Source organism: Protopterus annectens, chromosome 1.part0, assembly GCF_019279795.1.
Source record: "Protopterus annectens isolate FY-2018-M chromosome 1.part0, PAN1.0, whole genome shotgun sequence".
In the NCBI taxonomy this organism is placed as follows: Eukaryota; Metazoa; Chordata; order Ceratodontiformes; family Protopteridae; genus Protopterus; species Protopterus annectens.
In genome coordinates, this window is record NC_056725.1 from 290316445 (window position 1) to 290338499 (window position 22055).

General features: G+C 45.9%; 1 protein-coding gene across 1 annotated transcript in view; it reads right to left on the reverse strand.

Moving 5' to 3' along the window:
- RHOQ (ras homolog family member Q) overlaps positions 1–22055 on the reverse strand; it is a 792805-nt gene that overhangs the window by 15733 nt on the left and 755017 nt on the right. The window lies entirely within an intron of this gene.

Sequence of the window (22055 nt, forward strand, 5' to 3'; positions counted from 1 at the left end):
AGAAGATACTTTGGAGAGAAAAGCAGGATATGCTCAACCCAGGTCCGACTTTCAACCCCGCCCCACCAAACCAAGGTATTGACACAGATGCTTCAGACAGAGCATGGGGGTGGACAGGATTCCACCAAGGGGGAAATGGCCTCCCTCCCCTCCTTGAAAGAATACATGAACCTGAAAGAAAGGAGAGCCTTCACCAAGCACTGTAGATATCCTCCCATCTGTGGAAACCAGGGTCATTACTGGTGTACACTGACAACACCGCAGTCATGTCGTATTTGAACAAACAGGTGGCACAAGATCTTGCCCACTGTGCAGGTTAGCAGAGGATAGATGGCACCTAGCCACATAAATGGTCTGACTGCTGCATACATTCCCTCACAGGAAAATGTCCTTAAGCAGGTCCTTGGAGGACCCTCATGAATGGACCCTGAGCAAACACATTTTCAAAACAATCCAGCATCAGTGGGAACACCACAAGCCAGACCTTTTTGCCTCACCAGAAAACCACCAGCTTACCCCTGTTCTGCATCAAGATTAATTCTCCCTTATCCTAGAGAATAGATGTCTTCTCTTTCTAGTGGTCAGGAAGGTTCCTATTATGTCTCCCTGGCACTACTTCCAGAAGTCCTTATAAAATCTTCAAAAGGAAGCTCCAAAGCTCCTACTCCTAGCCAATACAGCATTTGTTTCCCTCCTACTCCACATATCCAAGGGAAACTAATGAAAAATGTTGTTGCGACCAAAGCTACTCACTCAACAGCAAGCAAGGTCTGCTTCTTCATCCAAATCTAGCATCTCAGCCTCACTGGACACCTCTTCTTTGAGGAGGTGGTTTAGTCTGTACAGGAGGCTGGAAAACCTACCACCAGGAAATAGTATACATCTGAGTGGAAAAGAGTTTCTATTTCATGCTCCAAGTACAGCCAGGACCCTTTCTTATCAGATGCCCCTTCTATCCTTAATTATCTCCTTAAATTATTCCATTCTGGCCTGGCCTACACTTCTGCTAAAGCCCATCTGTCTGCCATTATTTCCTGCTTGCCTCTTGATCTATCTCTCATGTCCAAGATGGAAGTCAGACTTTTCTTGAGAGGAGTCTTGCATCTTAAACTGCCAAGGAAACCTGTTTCTTCTCCCTGGGATCTCAGTTTTGTGCTGGAAAAACTTACTTAGTCTCCTTTCATACAGCAACTTCTGCCACTTTAATGTCTCCATCTGGAAGACTATCTTTCTGTTGACCCTCACCATTGCCTGCAGTGTGTCTGAACTTCAGGCTCTTATGGTTATTCTACAGGGGAAACTCTCAGGCCAGTCCACTATTCATGCCTAAGTTAATGAATAAGATGTCTTTCTGCCTGCCTTTTTCTCTAAACCTCACAATAAGGGGGAAAGAATTCTCCACTCACTAGATGTTTAGAAGCAGCTGAGATCCTACTTGGACTGTCGTAAACAATGGCCAACTTTTTGTTTGACTCACGGATTCCAAACTGGACTAGCCCATCTTTAAGCAAACCACTGCATCTTGGATATTGATGGCTATCTCTTTCCATTACACACAGTATGGGAAAGCATTGCCTTCCTACTTGAAAGCACATTCCATTTGGGCAGTGACCTGTTTTAGGGCATCTCACAAGGTTGTAGATGCCAGGTACATATTGGAAGCTGCCACCTTGTCTTCTGTACAGACTTTCACCAAGCATTACAAGAATGATACCTTTTTGAGATCCAGGGCTGCCTTTGCTAGGTCTGTTCTGTCTGGTCTCCTGGACAGATCAACCTCCCTTAGACCTGGGAGTCAAACATCTGATAAGAATACTTCAGCAGTAATTTCAGTCAGGACGTAGTATAGTTGTGTAAGAGCGTAACACAACAGTAGATGTCCTACTGATCACTGCCGCAATATTCCTTCCTTTTGTCCTTGCTCTCTTCTGTTCCTTTGCTCCAATATTTGTCTTTCTGTCTGTTGTAAGATATCACCTATAGACTGCTTTCAGGGAGTTTCTTACCTCTTCGAGTTACACCCCTCCTAGCTCATCAGTTTCCTATCTCAGTAGTCTTAAGGCCAGTGGCTTGGAAATTGTCTGAGGAACTTGTGAGTACTTCATCCTACTTACTCTGATGCATGTGAGCTGAAGTCACACATCGGACATGCACCGTTGGCAAGGTAAAGCTTTGGTACCTCAGCCAGCATCAGCATACATATTCATATACTGCAGTATTCATTACATGAGGAAGTTCACCTCCGGCTGACTCGTACATCCAGCCAGTATACTAAAGTCTTAATACTTCTGTAAGGTATGTGTGACACACCACATCATCCAATGTACATTGGTCATAGAGACGTCGGGTATAAAGCAAACGTCAGCATGCACCAACCTCAGAACATTTCTGCCGCCTGTCCGACTGCCTGCTGTGGATGTTCGCTTGCCAGATTAGTTGTGAACCGTGGTTCAGATAAGTACCCCATTGAGGTTTTCTTTCATTACATTTTGGCCATTGTTTGAATTTTTGGTAATTTCTTGTCAGCTGGGAAGGGAAAGTATCAGTGTGGGAGGCAGATTCCACATAAGGACTCCCACTACTTATGTTTTTTCTGCCTGGGCTCATAACATGAGCATTCGTCCTGCACCATCTGTAAGTTCTTTGTCCCCAAAACACTTAGGAGCCATCTAGCTTCCCTTAAGCTTTATCTAGAAAATCAATGCCATAAGCATTTAGCACATGAAATGGAGGTTACGTCGGGCCCTTCAGATGAGCCTGTATCAAAAAAGGCCAAGAGACCTCAGCCTGATATCCCTGCTGCTTCGTCTCTTCCAGGTGTCCATCCCAAGGCTGATGTACACCCGGAGGCTGTCCCAGAAATGGTAGCTGTCCCTTCAGGGGGTATCACAGTGGATGCCATGAAGGACTCTACCAGCACGTCCGCGAGAGAACTGCAGATATCCGATATGGGTGAAAAGGGGATCATGGCTTGTTATTACTGAAGGCTCTGGTTGCATCACCCAGATCACAGTGTGGGAGGACGTGCAAATGACCATCGTGGAGTGCAGGCAGATGTTGAGCCCATCCACCTTCCATCACATGGAAGCTCGTAAGAAAATGAAAACAAAGCATGTCACTCCAGTTTCCCAAGATCAAGCTCTGGATTGGCAGGCCTTTTCTCAAGTCCTGTTCAATGCTTTCATGGCATTGCATCAGCCTTCTGCTACTTCTTCTTCCTCTGATTGCCTTCTCTCCCCCTGCCTCCTTTAAGAGGATGTCTGCAGCCACTTCCTCAGATGAAGAGGAGGAGTCGGGCGATGAGTCTTTAGCTTATTCCACCCAAATTGTTCCCCTCTGGGTTATGCTCCACTAGAGGAGGAATCAAATGGCACCGATTCCCCTGAGGAAGGACATTACCTTTGGATAAATTGTTTTGAAAATGAAAGAGTTTTTCAAATGGGACTATTGCCAAATATCAGACATACAAAAGAGGTGTTATGACCTCCTTCAGATGGATTCCAAATCACCTTCTGCTATCCCCCAGTTCTTCCAACCTTTTTGGATGCCTTTACAGCTGCATCTAAATGATGGACTCCCAGCCACCAGCTCCAGAGCACCCAGATAGATTTTACAAGGTGCTGTAGATTCCAAATTCCTCTTCAAAGCCCCTTCTGCAGATCCAGCTACCATTTCAGTCTCCTCTGACAAGGCATTTAAACTGTTGCATTCTTCCTCCTTACTGCCCTCTGGTAAACAAAGTAAAAGTCATGGAAAGACTGGGGAAAAAATGTTACACCTCTACTACCTTGCCCATTACTTATCAAATCCACATGGCCAAATATTCCCTCGCTCTCTTGTCAGATGCAGGAAAGCTCCTCTCAGAGTACCCTGACTCTCCGTCCAAGGCTAAGTTGTCCTCTCTCCTCAGCTCTTCTGCCCAGGTTACAAGGCACTCTATCAAGTGCAGTTATGATGCTGTGGATGACTCAGCCAGGTAAGTGGCTTCTAGGTCAGTTCTGAGGAGGTACTCCTGGCTCCATTTACAACCCTTACTTGATGACTTCAAGGCCAAACTGATGGGCGCCCCTCTTGACAATAAAGCCTTATTTAGTGGCTCAACTGCAGACCTTTCTTAAATTGCTACAAAAGAAAGGCAAGTAGCTCTAGGATCTTAAACTTTCTCTGATCCAGAGGTCCCGGAGGAACTATCCTGCTAAGACCACGTTTGTTAGGAAACCTGTTTTGTCCTCTTCATCCAAACGAAAGAGGGGTCCCAAAAAACAAACCTCTAAGAGTTTTCCTTCCACACCCTCTCAGAAACAGTCCTTTCAGCCCAAGCATGGTAACCTGTGACTACCTGTTTCCAGGGCCATCCACCCCAACCCCAATCTCTTCACCGATATCTCTCCCTACCTGCTTGGAAACTGATGCAACATGGATATTCCATAGTTTGGGAAACTTTCCCCTCCTTCAGGGGTATCCCCCTGCCACCAAGCAAACAGATTAACTTTTTCCTCAGGTCATAGCTGTTCTTTCTCAAAAGACTATTCAAAATGTTCACCCCTCTCAACTGGGAAAGGGATTCTACTTTCAGGATGCTTTTGGTCCCCAGGAAGGATGGCCCTGGAAACCTGTTCTGGCCCTCTCCCATTTAAATACCTTTCTGAAAGTTCCCACCCTTCGAATGCTGACTTTACCCACCCTTCTTCCCCAAGGCTTAATGGTGTCATTAGACAAAAAAGATGCCTACCTTCAAATCCCCATTCACCATCAGTTCAGGAAATGTCTTCATTGTTCTGGGCTTTGCCCATTGGTCTGTCTATGGCAGAGAGGGACTTCACGAAATGTTTAGCTCCTGTCAAAGCTTACTGCAGACTACAGGGTATATTTCTCTTAACTAGACAATTTTCTTCATCCAGGCCCAGTCCTCAGACCTTCTAGACAATCTGACCTTCACAATTTCTCTTCTAGAGAGTTTGGGCTTCACAATAAATTATCAAAAGTCCTCTCTGATCCTTTCTCAAGACCACATTTTCTCAGCTGCAGGATTCAGAGACAGGATGCTAGCCACTCTGCCCACAGAGAAGGTTCCTGTTCCTTATTTCCTATCTCCAGGGCTTGTTACCCCTGCAATCCCTGACTGCCAGGGAATTCCTACCTCTCCTGGGGTTCTTGGCATCCAGTATTCCCATGTTTCCCTTGCCCAAGTTAGGTATGAGAAAAACTCGGTGTTTAAGGACAGTTTGGATGCAACACTCCCATCCTCTGGACTTCGTTATTCCACTCCTATTTTGTTTAAAAATGGAGTTAGATTGGTGGATCCTTCAGGTTTCAAGAAACACAGGTCTACCTCTACAGCCCCCCTTTCCACCCAAGAGTTGTACAGCAATGCTTCAGACATAGGATGGGGTGCAACTCTACAAAGTCAGGGATGCATGGTCTGCAACCCAAACAAAGGAGTACATCAACGTAAAAGAGATGAAGGGGGTCTGATTTTTGCCCTTCAAATCTTCAAACCCATGCTTTCCCTAGGGGTACTAAGGTGGTTCAGAGACAACACCAAGGTCCTCTGGTACATCAACAAACAAGGAGGGACAGTGTCTAATCTCCTATGCAGACTACCCCTTCAGGCTTAGCAGTTAACCTTACAAAGCTAAATCTCTCTTCAGGCTGTTTATCTACCTTCAGCCCAGAATGTGGTGGCAGACACTTTAAGCAGGTCCATGACTCAATCTCACAAATGGATGTTACACAGGGATGTGTTTCTGGAACTGGTCTATTGATGGGGTACACCTCAGATCTCTTTGCCTCCCCCATGAACAGGCAGTTTCCCAAATTTTGTGCCAGGGTTTCACATGCCCTGGCATGGAAGGTGGATGCTCTATCTTTCTCTTGGAAGGGGTTGTTTCTATATGCATCCCCCCCTTCCACAACTCCAAAAGGTCCTACTGAAGATTCAGCATGTTCAATCAAAACTCTTGCTGGTGACCCCCTTTTGGCCAAGACAGCATTGGATGTTCTTCGTGTTTCACTGTTGCAGTCATTACGTCTTGGGTCCTGTGTCGGTTGCTGTCCCTTCTTCCATGACGTCAGGTTGTCAGGGGTATAAAACATGCAACCGATGCCGTTGCATCAGTCTTTCTTGCCGTGCAGTGCCCGAAGCAGAAGCAGTTCGCAAGTGCTGGCCGGCAGACTCCTGAAATTTTCATTTTCGAGTTTCAGATCTGAAGTCTTCAACTTAAAGCTAAGTACGCCGTTGGGGAAACTTTTTCTTGCTCCTTACCGATGTCAGTAAAAGTTAATAATTGCATTACTTGTGGAAAGCAAATACCGATTTTCATTCGTACTGTATTTCTTGCCTAGGCCCTGACAACGACGTACCTTGCTGTCGGTTTTGTGCTTTATTTAATCAGTGCACTATCCGTTGTCGGTATATTTTTGCCTCTAAATATTTCGGTTCTTGGTTTAATTATCCAGAAATGTCGTCATCTAGCCATCCGACTACAAGGATTCCAAAAAAAAATGTAAAGATAAAGACAGACAGGCCGTCGAGGTCCAAAACTGCCGACGACGCTTCTCCTAAGCCAGTTGCCAGTTCGCCGGTACTCAGTGAGGCACTTTTGCAGCCTCTGATACCCGCTACTTCTGATTTGCAGGCCTCTACTGAGACCCATTCGGAGACCGGTATGCCGCGAGATACTTCAGCTATGGAACCTGTGGATGTCTCTACCTCAGATGGGTCCGGAGCCGCTGTGCAGGCACCAGTTTCTGAGGGTGTATTCAGGCCTACAGACTTGCATATTAAAACAACACCTCCTTCGTTACTAAGGCCTAAATCTCGATCCATGTAAAAAAAAAATGATGCTCAGGCCCCTATGCCTAAAAAGCAAATGATAAAAATGGCTGAAGACTAATCAGGGGTAGTCAACTCCCCCCCCCCCCCAAGAGACCTAAAGCTGAGTTTGTTTATGTATCTTCTGATGACCTGGATTTGTCCATACCTACTTATGAGGATTCTGATGCAGAGGATTCCATTCCCTCTGCTTCCCCTCCTGAGGATTTTTCTTTTGGGGAACTTTACATACTTTAAGGGAGCATTTTCACTGGGAAAGCCAGGAATTTTCTGATTCAAAAAAGAGGCTTAGGGATTTCCTCCTTCTACCTCAGCATAGACCTTTGGCTATGCCTCCTGTACTAGACTTTGTTGATGAAGTTTTCTCGGAATCCAGTTTGGTCCCTGATTCCCCGCCTCCTGCTCCTAGTAAACCTGACAGATACTACAGGGTTCCTGAGTCCCACAAGTTCCTTTTCAAAAATCCTGTTGCAGATCCAGAGACCATTTCTCAGGGGCTCAAGGGCATTAAGGCTTCTACTACTAAAAATCCTACCCCTTCTGATAAGAGACTCCAGGGCGCTGGATAGATGGGGTAAAAATGTTTATACTTCTGCAACCTTGGCAATCAGAGCTTTAAACTGCCAATTTCATATGTTAAAATATCAGCAACATGTTATTGGACTGCTTAAACAGAAAATTATGTTGATTCTTGACTGTGTGGAAAATAAAGATTTACAGGACTTAATGCATTCTGCTGAACAAGTTGGAAAACATACTTTGCAATGTGGTTTTGATTCTTCAGAGGCCTCTTGCAGGGCTGCTGTTACTGGGTCTGTGCTTAGATGGCATGCTTGGCTTAAGGAGCAACCTTTGCCTGATCATGTTAAAGCTAAATTGTTGGATGCTCCTTTAAATCAGGACCGCCTGTTTGACAACAAAGCTGAAGAAGTTCTTAAAAAAGATGGAAGATAAAGCTAAATCTATGCAAAATGTTAAAGACTTTTTACAAGTGCAACCTCCTAGATTTAGTAGGCACTGGCCTACTAAGAATTGGTCCTTTCCAGGTCTTCTCAAGCCAAACCCAGACACAGCAAAAAACCCAGGTTTCAGTCCCAGGGGACTCTCAGAACCAAGCAGTGGGGGCCTCCACTTCCAAATCTGGAAACAAGACACTCCCGTATGTTAACAGTCTCAATGACTTCCCTTTAAAAGTACTAAGCACTTATCTTTTGACCGCCCCTTTGGGGGGGAAAGATTGCTCTTCATGCAAAGAACTGGGAACTCATAACCCAGGACAAATGGGTTTTAAATATAGTGTCCTAGGGATACAGATTTCATTTCCACACGTTGCCAACACCAAATGGGTGGCCAGACCAGCCCCCAAATCAGTGGGCAGAGGCTCAAAAACAAGTACTTTCCCTCTTAAGCATGGGGGCTATTTAACTGGTAGCAGAAGAGGAAAAGAGATGAGGTTTCTACTCCAAATTAAATTCCACACCTCAGCCATTTCAGCTCATTATAACACAGAACCTCCCCTCTTCTCTCATCCTCTGTTCAAGCAGTACCTCAGAGGGGTAAAAAACCACCCAGGAGAGCTCCAACCCCTGCCTGGGACTTTGTATTGGAGAAACTCGCTCTACCTCCTTTCGAGCCAGCTGCTACTGCAGACTTAAAATTTCTTTCTTGGAAAACAGCCTTCCTTTTAGCAGTCACTTCAGCTAGAAGGATATCTGAATTACAGGCCCTTATGGCAGTGGAACCTTTCATTATCTTTCATGCAGACAGGGTGTCACTCAGGACCAATCCATCCTTCATGCTCTTAATCAGTCCATTCATGTCAACATTCTTTCCCAATCCACAGAACAAAGGGGAACAGATTCTGCATTTCTTGGATGTGCACAGACAATGTAGATTCTACTTGGACAGGACTAAACCTTGAAGAAAATCTGAACAACTGCTGGTAGCATTTGTTGCAGGGGCAGAGGGGAAGACTATTTCAAAACAAACCATTTCTAAATGTATAAGCCATTGCATTCATTTTCTGCTATAAGCACCATGGACAACCTTATCCCCCAGGGGATCAGAACTCACTCCACCAGGGCTGCATCTACTTCTGCAGCCTTTCTCAGAGGTGCTCCTACCAGGGACATCCTAGAAGCTGCTACCTGGAGACCTGTACATACTTTCACCAAGCATTATCATTTGCCAATTTTCTCTAAATCCAGAGCTGGCTTTGCCACTGCTGTCTTGCAGGGCCTTATAGCTGGCCCTAATGCTATATAAACTCCTCCTCCCAACCATAACTTTGGTAATCTACCCAAATGTAATGACTGCAACAGTGAAACACGAAGAACAAGTACAGTTGTGTACACTTACCATACATGTAGATGTTTGAGTGTATTCTGTGTTGCAGTCCTGGATGTTCTTTGTGTTTCAGTCATTACATTTGGGTAATCCTGCTGGCAGGTTGCCCTCAGTCGGCCTGAATTCCAAAGTTTTGGGTCCTGCGTCAGTTGCTGTCACCCCTTCCCTGACGTCAGGTCGTCAGGGGTATAAAAGATGCAGCCGACACCATTTTCTTCAGTCTTTCTTGCCGCACGGTGCCCAAAGCAGAAGCAGTTCGCAAGTGCCGGTCGGCCGACTCCTGAGATTTTCATGTTCGAGTTTCAGATCCAAAGTCTTCATTAAAAGCCAAGTACCCCGTGAGGGAAACTTTTTCTTGCTTCAGACCGACGTCAGAAAAAGTTAATAATTGTATTTCTTGTGGGAAGCAAATACCTCATAAGGACTTTCATTCTTACTGTATTCCTTGCCTAGGCCCTGACCACGGCATTTCAAGTTGTCAGTTTTGTGCTAGATTTAACCAGCTCACTATTAAGCGTCAGTACGATTTTGCACTAAGCTATTTTGGGTGCAGATTTAATTATACAATGTCGTCGGATAGCCATGCAACTACCGGAGTTCACAAAAAGCGCAAAGAAAAAGATAGGCAACCGAGATCCAAAATAGACGACGAAGCTTCTCCTAAGCCAGTCGCCGGTTCTCAGTGAGGCGCTTTCGCAGCCCCTGATGCCTGCCACTTTAGAGTTGCAGACTGCTACTGACTCCCATGTGGAGTCAGTCAGGCCGCTGGAAACTCAAGGTATTGGAGCCTCAGAAACTATTCCCTCAGATGGGTCCGGAGCCGCTGAGCAGGCATCGGCAATGAGGGTGTATTCAGACCTAAACAATTATACATTAAACCAACTTCAGCTTCAAAGACTAAAGCACCTTTAAAAGCAAAGAAACAAGTTCACCAGCCACATGGACAGGCCTCCATGCCCAAAAAACAGATGCTCAAAATGGCCGAAGACTTAATTACCTTGATCAGGGGTTCCCATCCCCCTCCTGATAAGAGGCCTAGGCAAGAGACAGACTATGAATCTTCAGATCAGGTTTCTATTTCCTCTGATCAGAAATATTCCCCCCTCCCCCACCCCATGAGGATTCTGATGCTGAAGAATCTATTCCTTCAGCTTCTCTTCCTGAGGACTATTCCTTTGGGGAAACCTTGCATACCATGAGGGAGCATTTCGACTGGGAGAGCCAAGATTTTTCAGAATCTAAGAAGAGGCTCAGGGACTTCCTCCTACTACCTCAACACAGGCCTCTAGCTAGTCCACCTGTGTTAGACATTGTAGATGATGTGTTTTCAGAGTTTAGTCTGACCCCTGACTCCTTTCCTCCAGCTCCTGTTAAGCCTGACAGATACTACAGGGTTCCTGACTCGCATAAATTCCTTTTCAAAAACCCTGCTGCAGATCCAGAAACTATTTCTCAGGGTCCCAAAGGGGTTAAGGCTTCCACTGCAAAAAAACCTATCCCCTGTGACAGAGATTCTAGGGCACTGGATAGATGGGGAAAAAAGATTTACACATCTGCTACCTTGGCTATAAGGGCTTTAAACTACCAGTTTCATATGCACAAATATAAGCAATATGTCATGACACTGCTTAAATAGAAAATGTTGGTAAATTCTGAATGTGCAGATAACAAAGAAATGCAGGATTTATTGCATGCAGCTGAACAAGTTGAAAAGCATACTTTGCAATGTGGTTTTGATTCTCTGGAGGCCTCCTGCAGGGCAGCTGTTACCAGTTCTGTAATTAGGAGGCATGCTTGGATAAAGGAACAAAATCTGCCTGATCATGTCCAAGCTAAATTATTAGATGCACCATTACAGCATGATACCTTGTTTGGTGTTAAGGCAGAAGAGGTGTTAAAGAAAATGGAGGACAAAGCTAAATCTATGCAAACGGTCAAATATTTTTTACAAGTACAGCCACCTAGGTTTAGCAGACACTGGCCTACAAAGAATTGGTCCTTTCCAGTGTCAATCAGACCTCAAAGGGGCAGATCCAGACGTCCTAGAGGCAGATCCCAGCCGCAAGGTTCGTACAGGTCTAAGCAGTGGGGTGCTTCTTCCTCCAAAAGTGGAGAAGACAAATCAGAACCATACAGGAAACGGTCCCAATGATTTCCCCCGGCCTGCACCAAACACTTACCTACTGGCAGCACCCTTAGGGGGTAAAATAGCACGTTTTTTCTCAAAATTGGCACATTATAACCCAGGACAAATGGGTTCTAGACATAGTGTCACACGGCTACAAGTTTCACTTCCATACGCTGCCAAGGGCAAACGTTTGGCCAGACCTGCCAAAAAATCAATGGGCAGAGGCTCAAAAACAAGTCTCATCCCTCATGGACATGGGGGCTATTCAACAAGTGCCACAGCAAGAGCAGGGACAAGGATTTTACTCAAGACTGTTCTTGGTACCCAGAAAGGACAGAGCATGGAGACCAATACTGGAACATCTATTCTAAACACTTTCCTGGATATACCAAAATTCAAGATGTTGCCCTTACAGCAGCTTCTGCCCATGCTGGGCAGAAAGGCTTGGCTCGTCACTTTAGACCTAAAAGAGGCATGCCTGCATGTCCCAATCAGACAATCATGCAGAAGATACCCCAGATTCAAGGCTGGTTCAAAGCATTACCAATTTTCTGCACTGCCCTTTGGCTTATCTACTGCACCCAGGGTCTTCACAAAGTGCCTGGCACCAATAATTGCTTTCTGCAGACAAAGAGGAATACAAATATATCCTTACTTGGACGACTGCCTCATTCAAGCAGAGAACAAGGACATTCTACTACAGCATCTGGCATTTGTGAAAAGACTTTTAACATGCCTAGTGTACACAGTCAATGAAAATAAATCAAAACTAGTACCCTCTCAAGAGATAATATTCCTAGGTGCAAGCTTAAATACAACTGCCCAGATGGCTTATCTCACACCAAACAAAGGCAACTGACTACCTATTTCAAGGAAATGGCAACAAAGGCCCAGTTATCTGCAAGAAAAATTCTGCAGGCTTTGGGCTTCATTGCATCCTGCATCCTACTAATTCCATATGCAAGACTGCATATGAGGAAACTTCAATGGTACCTAAAAAGTGTCTGGACACAACATTGCCACAGCCTGGAAACAATGATTACTCTCATTCCCTGCCTGCAACAGGAGTTTCGATGGTGGGCAAAGGCTTGTCACCAAAACAAGGGACAGCCATTCTGACTTCCCCCAGCCAGGCAGAGCCTAACAACGGATGCATCAGATTTACCTGGGGGGCCCACATGGCAGGAAGAGGCATTCAGGGCACCTGGTCCACAAATCAAATGCATCTACATATCAATCAAAAAGAGATGCTAGCTGTTCAAAATGCCCTGACAGCCTTCAAGGACCTAATTCATCCAGGACAACTACTGATAAAGATACCACGGTCATGCGGTACATAAACAAGCAGGGGGGCACGCATTCTTACCCCCTTTGCAGACTAGCCATGGCTTTATGGGACACAGCATTGACTTACCAAGTTCATCTGCAGGCACAATTCCTGTCAGGAAAGGACAATACTCTGGCAGAAGAACTAAGCAGAAACCTCAGGGATCCCCACGAGTGGCACCTGGATCTACAAGTCTTCAGCATTATAACAAAGAAATGGGGATGCCCAGACATAGATCTATTTGCCTTCCCTCACAACTATCAACTAAAAAGATTCTGCACAAAGACTTATCACAGACAAGCATGGAAAGTGGACGCCTTATCTTTCAACTGGAAAAACCTGTCAGTATATGCCTTTGCTCCACTGCCTCTCCTCCCCAAGCTACTCCTAACGGTGAGACAGGAGAAACTAAAAATGATTCTGATTGCCCCAGACTGGCCCCGCCAGTACTGGTATCCGATCTTAAGGAACTTGTCTCAATGCCCAGCCTGGACCTTACCTCAAACACCTCACCTACTGTCTCAGGGTTGGGAGGGTGGCCTAATGGTTAAGGTGTTTGCCTTACAAACACAAGGTGCAGAGTTTGAGTCTCACAAGGGATAATTGGCTAGGCTTAAAATGGCCCACAAGGGCAGTTAGCTTAGTACTAATCTATGAAACAAAACAATCAGATTCTGCACAGCCAACTCAGTACACTAAACCTGGCAGCATGGCGGATAATGTAAGCATACAAAGCACACCTCTCAGTAAAGCTGTGATGGATGTCATTTTGGAAGCCAGAAGGCCTAGTACTAGAAAATCCTATGCTGGAAAATGGAAGAGATTTTGTGCTTGGAACCAAGCTCAAGGAACTGACACAGCTGTACCAAATATTCCTCAGATTTTGCAATACTTAACTGAGATGCTGGATAAAGGCCTATCTTTTTCATCAATTAAAATTAATGCCTCTGCCATTTCGGCTCATTACAATACAAAACCACCACTCTTTTCTCATCCTTTATTAAGGCAGTACCTCAGAGGAGCCAAAAATTTAAGGCCTCCAAGGAGACCACCAATGCCTGCATGGGACCTCAATTATGTCTTGGAAAAACTCACCCTACCTCCTTTTGAGCTAGCTGCTACTGCGGATATAAAGTTCTTATCTTGGAAAACAGCTCTGCTCCTAGCAATAACTTCTGCAAGATGAGTGTCAGAGCTACAGGCTCTCATGGCTGTGGAACCTTTTATCATTTTTTATCCAGACAGGGTCTCTCTGAGGACAAGCCCTACATTTATGCCTAAGGTGGTGTCTAGTGAAGCCCTTAACCAAACTATTCATTTGCCAACTTTTTATCCAAATCCACAGAACAAGGGGGAGAAAATTCTGCATTCTTTGGATGTACACAGACAACTTAGATTCTATTTGGACAAAACTAAATTTTTCAGAAAGACAGAACAATTACTAGTGGCATATGCTGCAGGATCACAAGGAAAAGCTATCTCCAAGCAGACTATTTCAAAGTGGATAGGTCACTGCATTCATTTCTGCTACTCTTAGCATGGCAAGCCAGTGCCTAAGGGCATTAGGCCACATTCACCCAGAGCTGCAGCCACTTCGGCAGCCTTTCTCAGGGGAGTACCAACCAAAGACATTTTAGAGGCTGCTACTTGGAGTTCAGTGCACACCTTTACAAAGCATTACAATCTGCCACTTTACTCTAAATCCAGAGCAGGATTTGCCACTGCAGTTCTGCAGGGCCTCAAAGCCGCTCCTAATGTTGTTTAGCTCCAGCCCCCCAACCATAGCTTTGGGACTCTACCCAAATGTAATGACTGCAACAGTGAAACACGAAGAACATAGTACAGTTGTGTGCACTTACCATAAATGTAGATGTTCGAGTGTATTCACTGTTGCAGTCCAGGTTACCCACCTGCCATCCCCCTTATTTCTGCTGGAACTTATCTTTACTTCTCTGATCTATACAACCTATGTGGTGTATTTGCTTGTAGATGAAGGTAAAGTGTATTTTGGTGCATGTATGTTTTATATATATATATATCTAGCCTACCCTTTTGGGGGCACCTGACATCTGGGGCAAGAAAAACTGAAGAAAATGGCATTGGCTGCTTCTTTTATACCCCTGACGTCAGGAAAGGGGTGACAGCAACCGACGCAGGACCCAAGACTTTGGAATTCAGGCCGACTGAGGGCAACCTGCCAGCAGGATTACCCAAATGTAATGACTGCAACAGTGAATGCACTTGAACATCTACATTTATGGTAAGTGTACACAACTGTACTTTACCCTCCCTCCAGCCCCCTAATTTCTTCTGGCTATACCTCTACTTTCCTTTACTATGCTTAAAAGCCTTTTTGGTGTATTTGCTTTTTGTTTGAGGTATACCTTTGTGTTTTTATGTTTATTTGCTCCCCATTAGGGGGGCACCTGACATCTGGGGCAAGAAAAACTGATGTAATGGCATCGGCTGCATGTTTTATACCCCTGACGACCTGACATCATGGAAGAAGGAAGAAGGGACAGCAACAGATGCAGGACCCAAGACTTTGTTAATCAGGCCGACTGAGGGCAACCTGCCAGCAGATTACCCAAATGTAATGACTGCAACATTTATGGTAAGTGTACACAACTGTACTTTCCCACTCCTCCCGCATTTAGCCAAGGGAAATCACCACAAGTTATCCCACATGATGGTACTCCTCACTTAGGACAGGAGACCTCTAGTGCATCCTCAGCTGTCAACTCTGAACCTGACCCTGTGGATGATGGGCTTCTTGTTCTCTTCAGACACCTTTTCTCAAAGGACATGCTACAAGTTCGACAGGAGGCCAGAAAACCCACTATTAGGAAATCCTACATTTCCAAATGGAAGAGGTTTTCCATCTGGTGTCTTAAAAACGATTCATAACCACTGTTAGGACAAAACCACTGGGTCATCCACTATCTGTATGAATTGATGAAGAGTGAGCTGTCTTATTCTTCTCTGAAAGCCCAACTCTCAGCTGTTTCAGCTTGCTTGCCTATGTCACCTCCTTTAGCTTCAAGGTTGGAAGTCAAGCTGTTCCTTAAAGGTGTCCTTCACATCAGACCACCAAGGAAGCCAGTTCCTCCTCCTCCTTGGGATCTCACTTGTTTTGGAGAAGCTTACCCTGGCCCCATTTGAGCCGGCAAGTTCCTCTTCTCTACAACACTGCACTTGGAAAACTGTTAGTGGCTATTACGTCTGTCAGAAGGGTCTCTGAATTGCAGGCTTTGATGCCTAATCCCCCCTTTACAGACTTTCACAGGTACAGGGTATTTCTATGCACTAATTACTCTCTTTTATGCCTAAGATAGTTAATTATCTTTCAATCAATCAACCTTCCCACCTTTTTTTCCTTCTCCTCAATCCCCCAGTGAGAGGATTCTGCACAGTGTGGATGTACACAAGCAACACCTAGACAAAACTAAATCTGTCTGCCTGTTTGTTTCTTACCAACTAAGGGCCCTGGGTCAACCTGTTTCCAAGCAGACTATTTCCTCTGGATCTTTGTTTTGTTGGTCTGGAAATTATTCTTTTTGTTATTCTTCCAATGGAAAGAGCCTTTCTTCCCCTGTGAAGGCACACTCTGCTAGAGCTGTGTCCTCATCGGGAGCCTTCTTTAAAGGCTTGGACACTAGTTCCATCCCGGAGGCAGCTACCTGGTCCTCAGTACATACCTTCACTAAACACTATAAATTGGATATAATCTCCAGGTCTAGATTTGCCAGAGCTATTCTGTATGGCTTTGTAGAAAATGATTCTGGTCCTCCACCCAAACTTTCCTATGCATGAGCTTTGGCATTCTCCCTTTTGTAATGAATACTGCAGCATATGAATAGAAGGACATAGAATAATTGTGTAAAATCTTACCATAACCATAGGTGCCCTTCTCTTCTATATGTAGCTGTATTACTGCCCCCCCACCTTCTCCCTGATGTTTGCCTATTTCCCTGGTGGCATATTACTTCACCTTAGGCCAGACTGCTGTTTGGAGGCATTCAGTTCTGAGGTGTGTGCGTACTGACATCTGCTTTATAAACAATGTACATTGGATGATGTGCGGCTGTACCTTACAGTAGCATTAAGACTTTGGTAGACTGGCCAGACGTACGAGTCAACTGGAGATGAACTTCCACATATAATGAATACTGCAGCATATAGAAGAGAACATTTATGGTAAGATTTTGCACAACTGTTCTTTAACTCCTGCACTTGCTTTTAGTCCTTTTTAATTTAATTGCATTTTTTAAACTGTGTTTGGTCTAATATAGCTACATACTTAAGTGTGCTAGCTTGCACTGCATGTGAATTGTTTTTACTGCTGTTGTAGCTAGTTTTCTGTAAAAAAAAAAAAAAAAAAAAAGAATACCGTAAACCTGTTTCCTACCTTTCCTGTAACTAGTGTAGTCCAGATACAGATTTGCTGTATCCAGGACTGCATGTAAGCTTCTGAGCCCTCCAAGCCTTTCTGTGTTGGAGGGAAGCCTTCTAGCTTATCAGTGGGATTGGTAAGCACTAGGTAACCTGCCTACCACATAAGGAGTGGTTCTGACCCAGAAATTGTAGATGTTAAGTTGTCTATCTCACCTTCGTTCTTGCTGGTTGTGGATCGGAGCCGATCCTGTGCTCTGAATCGGCCATCTTCTGTAGCTCGAGAGCTGTTTACTGGCTCGAAGCTACCCCTTATCCCATGATGCCTAGCGCTAGCTACCCAGATCTCGTTTGCCGCTTCAGTTGCGAAGTGTCGTTTTTCTGGCTCAGGCTCGTATAAAGTTTCTTTATAGAACTTTTTTACTAGAAATAGTCTTTTTTTGCTAGGGGTTTTTGTTAGTTTTTAGTCTTATATTTGTTGTATTAGCTAAGTGTGTATTTGTAGCTTCCTTCCCTTCCCTTTAGAACTCTAATTTAGAGAGTTCTCCCCCTGCCCCCCTCCTTATTCCTGTCAGGTTAGCTGTTTAAGTTAGAGGCTTTCCTTCCATCTTCTTTATAGGCTAGCTGTTTGAGTTAGAGGCTTTCCTATTAAAAAAAAAAAAAAAAACTTTAGCTTTAGTCTGTAGCGTACTGTGTTTTTCTCTTTAGACTGTATTTTGATTAGTTAGCTATTGTATTTTTTGTTACAGGATGTCTAAAGAATCCAAGGTGTCTGGGTTCAAGAAGTGTGACTCATGCTGTCAGAAAATGTCTCTGACAGATGGGCACACTTTGTGCGTCTATTGTTTAGGCGCTGTGCACCTGCAGGACTCTTGTTCTATCTGCCATGCATTTAGTCCAAGAGTTCCTGCAGGAGCGTAAGAATAAGCTTATTCTTAGGGGCCTTTTAAAGCCCCAGGATTCACCGGCCAAGACTCAGCCTGTGAAGTCCCCTAAATCTATCAAATCGTTGGCTCCAAATTCTGAGCCATCTTTGGTTCAGACTCTACCTGCTACTTCGGTTCCGGCTGGAACCGATAAGACTTATCTCCCCGTCGGCACCATCAGAAACTTCGGAGCCTTCACAGAGCCACAAGAGGCTGAGGTCCCCTTCTCTGGAATCGATACATTTGGCTCCTCAGTTTCCCCTGCTGCAAAACGAGCGCAGTCACATATCTTCTCACTCCTCTCGATCCTCTAGGCTCTCGGATCACAACGTGGAGAGAGTGGTCAGTAGGTTGCTAAAGTCGCAGGCACTTGCCAAGATGTTGTCCAGCCCTCCTCAACAGGTGTCTGCTCTGTCCACTTCTGTCGATGTTCCTCCTCCATATCCATTGAGCTCGGAGCCAGAGTTTGTTGGGGTTTGAGTAGTGGAACCATTGGCTCCGATAACTTTATCTCCTTCGGTTTCATCGGCTGTGATTCCCTCGATGGTGCCGTCCGTCGAGGGATCTTGGCGCCGGGGGGACGAGTGGCATCAGACCCTTGTCCGACCCCGTTCTCCCTCTCGAAGCTTCGGCGCAGGTGAGCTCGGCTCCTACTTCGGCCTCGGAGCCATCTCCCTCGGTGCGGAGAAGGATTCTGATTTCCTCAGAACCAGGAGTCTTCTCTGCATCATGGCAGGGATGTCATGAGGAGTGTGCTGGCCACTGGCTCCACTATTGGCCCCATCGGCTCCTTCCCCTGTAGTGCCTGTGCCAACTGGCGCTCCAAGGCACCCCATTGGGTGTTTCCTCTTCTTCCGAGGCCTCCCCTGAACATTCAGAGGAGCCCCCTCGTAAGAAGAAATTCAAGAGGAAGCACATTGACTCCCCTGAGTCTGTCACTTCGGATACAGACTTAGATGATTCGGAAGGGTCCCCGAGGTCCCCCTCTGAAGATGTTTCCTTTTCGGACATCCTCAAAATGCTTAAGCAGAGGGGGAACTGGAATCCCCTAGCCCCTACCGAGGATGCGTCTTTATTCCTGGATGCGTTTGGTTCCCGACCTTCCACCTCTTGGGTTTCTCCACCTTTCGATCCACTTATGTCCGTGGTGGCTCAAAATGCTTGGTCAGCTCCGGATACAGTGGAACCAACTCCGTGGAGACCTGGCAAGTTTGTCACAGCACCCCATGATAAGTAGTTCCTGTTGATGCCATGGTGGTAGCAGCAGCCAGCAAAAAAGAGCGGAAACCTCTTCATCTGTCCATCCTCCTAACAAGGAGTCTAGGACCATGGACAGATACGGGAAGCGAACGTTTGGTTCAGCGACCTTTTCTATGAGGTCACTGAACTACTTATGCCATTTTACCCAGCTTCAGAGGGATCTCTTTAAAGAGCTCGGAGATACCCTTCAAGATCCATCAGCTGAGGGGGCTCAAGCTAAAGTGGTTTCCCAGCTGCCAACCCTTAATTCTGTAGTCAACTCCTCCATGAGGCTCATTTCTTATGCAGCCGATGGTGCGAGTAGAGCCGCAGGTACGGGCGTGGCCCTTAGGAGACATGCATGGATGCAGCTGTGTAACTTTGCGGAACCCTTTAGAGTGTCATTCACCAACACCCCCTTTGATGGTTCCTTTCATTTTGGACCACAGGTGAAAGACACTTTGACTAGGTGTGAGCAAGAAGGCAAGACTCTCTCTGCCGTGGGAGTCCGTTTTTCCACTCCTTCCAGACCATACCCCAAGGGTCAGAAGAGTGGTAAAATGTGGTTCCGAAAATCCCAGGGAACCTCGCCTGACACATGTAGCGATTTTTCCTCCAGGAGCAGAGGGGGAAATAACAATAGACACCGCCCTCGTGGCAGAGGGGGGTCTGCAGAACCAGGGCAACAGAGAATCCTTCTCTGAGAACCCCTTTCAGCATCCCTGAAGGGTTGCCCGGCTGCCCGCCTCTGGAGGCAGTCAGGGGAAGAATTTCACTGTACCCAAAAGCCTGGCAAAATTTAACACAAGACAAAAATGGGTACGGTCAGTTATATCCGGAGGTTACAAAATTCCCTTCTGTCAACCCCCCTTACCGTCGAGCAAATCCCTTCCAGATGTTCCACCCAATCTGAGGGACCAAGCAGTCATAGAAGTTTCAAGACTGCTAGAAAAAAAGAGTCATCCAGGAAGTCCTGGCAGACCACCATGGATCCGGAACTTACTCAAGGTTCTTTTTGGTACCAAAAAAGACGGGACTGGAGACCGATTCTGGATCTCAGCAGACTAAACAAGTCTGTACAAAGAACAAAGTTTCGGATAGTCATGCTACAGTCCATTCTACCCTTTCTGGGTCAGGACAATTGGATGTGCTCCATAGATCTTCAGGATGCGTACTACCACATCAAAATGGACAGGTGCTTCAGGAGATTCCTTCGCTTCTGACTGGGAGCCAGTCATTACCAGTTCAGAGCTCTGCCCTTTGGTGTCACCACAGCCTCCAGGGTGTTCACCAAATATATGGCAGTGGTCACGGCTCACTTGAGACGTCGAGGATTCCAGGTGTTTCCATATTTAGACGACTGGCTCTTCACTGCTACTACCAGGCATCAACTTCTGCAAGCCAGAGACTACACTATCACAATCTGCTCCCAGCTAGGCATTACAATAAACTTCGAAAAATCTGCCTTGTTGCCCTGTCAATCTATCATCTGTATAGGAGCAGACTTGGACACAAGAACATGTCCGCAAGGCTACCGCCAGAAAGGGTGTCTACAATTCGCCAGCAAGTACAAATTCTAATGCAGAGCAAAAGGATCCAAGTCAGGTTCGGCCTTCAAATGCTGGGTTCCATGGCAGCGGCAATTCTAATCCCACTGGCCCACTTTCACATGAGGATCCTTCAGTGGCTTCTGTTCACACAGTGGTCTTTTCAACAGCTGCCCATGTCTCATATGATCATGATTACAGAAGCATGCAAAAGGCACCTTTCCTGGTGGATGGTGTCCCCACTAGTGACTCAGGGCAGACCCTTCATTCAGCCCCCTCCGGTTGCCACGGTGACCACAGATGCCTCCCTGATAGGGTGGGGGGGCATTATCAGGGCAGGACAGTCCAAGGCACTTGGCAGCCTCACGAGTACCACCTGCATATAAATGTCCTAGAAATGACAGCCGTGCTCCTAGCATTGCAAGCTCTTCAAGACTCTCCCTTCTGGGACCATTGCAATTCAAATGGACAACATGTCAGTGGTCTAGTACATCAACAAGCAGGGCGGAACCAAGTCCTACCCCCTATGTCGAGAAGCACTCAGACTCTGGCAGTGGGCGATTTCTTCCCAACGATTTCTGATTGCGATGCACATCCCTGCGAGGTCCAACGTCGTAGCGGACAGGCTCAGCAGCGCTATTCTCATGCCTCACGAGTGGTCTCTGAATCAGGTAGTTGTGGATCTGATCTTCCGCAAATGGGGACAGCCTTGCTACAATCCTTTTGCCACCCCCTTCAACAGCAAATACAGCAACTACTTCTCCCTTCTTCCGCTTCCAGGTCACACACCCAGAGACGCTCTAGTCCACGATTGGCCTCAGGGACTTCTTTATGCCTTCCCTCCGTTTCCCCTGATACCGAAACTCATATAGAAAGCAATGTCGTTGGGTTGCAAAATGATCCTCATTGCCCCCTACTTGCCTCGACAGATATGGCTTCTGTTCCTGCACCATTACCTTCTCGATCAGCCCTGGACTCTGGATCCGATTCCAGACCTACTGATTCATCAATCTGAAAGGCTGCATCAATCCCTCCAAACACTCCAGCTCACAGCTTGGTTGCTCCACTTCCAACCTTAGCCAGGCTTCCCATCATTTCCCCGGCCGTGTGTGAGATTATTGTCTCCTCTCACAAGTCCGCAACTAGAAAGACTTATGCTAGCAAATGGAAACGTTTTTCTTTTTGTGCAGAGGCTAGGAACGTAGATCCTTTTTCAGCCTTAGTCCACGAAATTTTGGAATTCCTAGCACAACTTTTTCATTCTGGGTCCGCTTCTGCTACAATCAGGGTTCAATTGGCGGCCATTTCTAACTTT